The sequence below is a fragment of the Euwallacea similis genome, chromosome 12 (assembly GCF_039881205.1).
Source record: "Euwallacea similis isolate ESF13 chromosome 12, ESF131.1, whole genome shotgun sequence".
NCBI lineage: Eukaryota > Metazoa > Arthropoda > Insecta > Coleoptera > Curculionidae > Euwallacea > Euwallacea similis.
Window position 1 is genome coordinate 2543304 of NC_089620.1, and position 3563 is coordinate 2546866.

The window sequence follows — 3563 nt, forward strand, 5'->3', positions numbered from 1 at the left end:
GCCGACTGAAGACGGTTATTGGCAAATTTATCTACCGGTGGTGGCGCTGCTGTCAAAAAAAAAACAATTGACGGAATGTAAACAAAGCTTTTTTATGGCGTTTTGAGCCAAATTTTGATTTTATCAAAGCTTTCATGTAATAATTTCGAATAGTTTTTCTGCTCTGTAACTGAAAAAACCCTGTATCTTCAGTATTTTCAGAAAAACAGTACAGTTTATCAATACAGACGATTTGTCTATGCTATATTTTCACAATTCAAATGAGTAAGAGTGGCTACACTATTTTGCTCCTTGTGGGTTTGCACAATATTAAGTAAAGTAATTTTCTACATTAAAAACCAGGTATCGCGATAAAATTTTGATCACTGTGATAAAAATTCACGCATTCTAGATCAGATTATTCGTGCACTGCGCGTCTTCGTACATTTTTCACTCAAAATTTCATTTAATCTTATTCTCCTAAACTGATCGACAATTTTCAATACACTTATTACTTCGTATGACTGTAGGAAGCGTCAGTTTTATCTTCATCATGATAAATAATCCGCTGCCTAGAAATATTTCTGTCAGTTCAGTCATACCTAGGGGTACAAGTTTCCCAATCCAGCAACAAACGCTTGTCAAATGCTTCCTTCCCTCAACTTCAATCAACATCTTCTTCCATACTTAAACTGTTCATAATTTTCACTAATCATCCTAGAACAATAACGCAAATAGACAAGCTTATCAACCCGTTTCCGAAAGCGACATTCGGTGCCACAACTCAACAATTTGTATTAAACTTTTAGCGTAGCGCCGAGTAGAACCACACATTTCGTGTCAAGATTTATGTATTTTGTCTCACAAAGAAAGATTAATTGAATCTTGGGAACTAATTTAATCACTTTAAATTGTAACACGCGTTTTAGTTCTTTTTTAGTAAAATAAGTATTAATAAACATAAAAAAAGTCGAAATTGTCAGTTTATTAGGTGTATTATCAGAATATATAATAAAACAATTAACTGAGAAAAAACGCTAAAATTTATGTAGATGAATTTTTTAATAGCTGAAAACTTTTGTTTCCAGAGACGAGTCCATTCTTGTATCGAATTGACTGCCAGAAATTGTTTCCATTAAAAAAAACGAGGAGTTTTAAAATTGTCTCGTTTTTACATCACTTGGTACTACAAAATTATAATGAAATTCATTATATACTTACAAACCTTTAAATGCTGAATTATTTCATTTATAGGATTTACCGTTAAGTGCTATCACCATGTACCTTTCATATTGTTTTATATAAATATTTAAAATTTGTACCACTCATAGAAAACAACATTACGAATTCTAGATTTTTTTTAATGTTATTTTATCATAAGATTTTAAGGAAATAACCCTAATTTTTTACTTTTAAATGGGGCACCCTATATTTTTTAACATTGTTTGTATTCAGTAGATCATTTTTATCTCTAACATCATTTTCGATTTTTTTGGAGAAGAAGCATATATTTTCATAAATCGGTCTTTGTTTTGAATATAATTATGAATAGTAATTATGGAGAAAATATTGACTTTCAACATTAAGTTCACCCAAATCAACACAATTTTATTTATTATAAAAATTTTCATTTTTAATGCACGTCTCATTAATTTTACAACTAAGCACATTTAATTAAAAGTTAAAATCCCTTAATAAATAAATTAAGCACATCATTTCTTTGTTTTGAAAGAACGAAATAAAAGGCATAAAATTTTGTTTCTGTAATTAAAATATTGTCAACGTTTTATAATAAGTTGCTTTGCTATACTCTACAGAGTGGTCCAAATTTGAGATCGGGATCTCGAGAACCGTAAGAGCTCCAATGCGATTTAAATTGTGGTAAACATATGTAATTAATCGTTCAGCAAAATGCCTTTTTAAGAGTAGACAACTTATGAGTTGTTTCGGTGATATCCGCCAAAAACTGAAAATTCAAACTCGTTTTTATTTTTTTCCGACCATAGCGAACACAATATTTTTATATTAATTATACTTTGTTAAATCACTTTTTCACCCCTATAACAAAGTATCATTAAAGTTTTGATTCGACATTTCGGCTCTATCCAGCCATCGGCAACTTTTTTGGCGTCTATCGAAATTTCTTAAAGCAAGAATATAACATTTAATGAGTAATTAGCCGTTAACAAAGATAAACTGAAATGTATGAATACATCCATCCCTCTTATGTGTACTAATTCCAGCATAAATCTTTTCTTGTCTAATTCAAATATTTAAATAGCAAAGCTTTAAAGATATAATTTTTTTAATTTTTTCATGACGAAACTAATCAGAAATGTGATGATGGAACAGCTTTTGTTTTTTGCCACATTTGCGCCTTTAAAGTGATAACATGTAATAATAGAAAATACAAAATAACTTTCAGTGCAACAACACAGTTGAGTGGACTCTTAAGAGGCAGGGCCCCTGATTTTTTACGATGTTATTTTCATATTTTGCTTGCATTTTAATGCGTGTGGTATTATTGTCAGACAGTTTTTGATCTTTCTTGTTTATTGAGTTTTGCCGAAAAAACCTATGAAAAAAAACCAAAACGATCTTTTTCTTTTAAACTCTGTATATCAACGCTTTCATAACAGAGAGCAACCAAATTTTGCACGTGTATTTAGTTTATTGTCATATTTACTTGATAAAAACTTGAAGTGACCGGTTGCTTAAAAGGCGTAACTTAGGGGTGAGCTACCCTAAAAATTTGATAAATTTTTTTACCATTAATTTAATTTATGATTAAACTTGGCCAGTTTTATATCAAATTGAAATTTGCACTTTTTTTAATTCTTGTCAAATCCTCAAGAAACCGTCCGTTTTTGAGAGAACTGCCATTTTGTGATAGAGACCAAAACGGATTAAGTCGAACAAAAATAATGTTAAGTACTTTAAGGTTATTCTAAAAGTTGCTGGTCGAGAATTATTTCCATGAAGTCCTCGAAAACATGCATACATGTGTGTGTAACATACCCTAACTTATTTCATAGCAGTACGTAGATCCAAAACTCGAGTTTTATCAGTTAATAAAATTGGTATCAATGTTGGGCATAATGGAAGTTTAATCGCAATAACCTACGAAAATATACTCATATAAATTGATATCATTTTTTATATTTCACTGTACACATAACATAAATTATGCCCATAGAATGAAACTTCTCAATATCGACGCATTTTAAATCTACATAAACGTTCTACGTCGTTCATCCGTGGAATTACAATAGTTTGTTAACCGCATGTTTACTTAGTTAATTAATGTCTGCCTTGAATTCTTAATGTAGCGTGTCATACTCTAGTCATATCACATTTACGAAATATATTATGTTATTAAACTCATACCTTCGTGTGTTTCATTCAATTACCCATCTACCTTTAGAGTCCAACTTCACAGGGAAATACATAATTACTCACCAGATATTGCTATGTGAATGCAGCAAAGAAATCCTCGAAAAATTGGAATATTTCACCATCTACTTAAAACTTATGTTTGTTACATGTTTTTGGGAAATAACAGTTAAAATAAGAACCGAAACAGA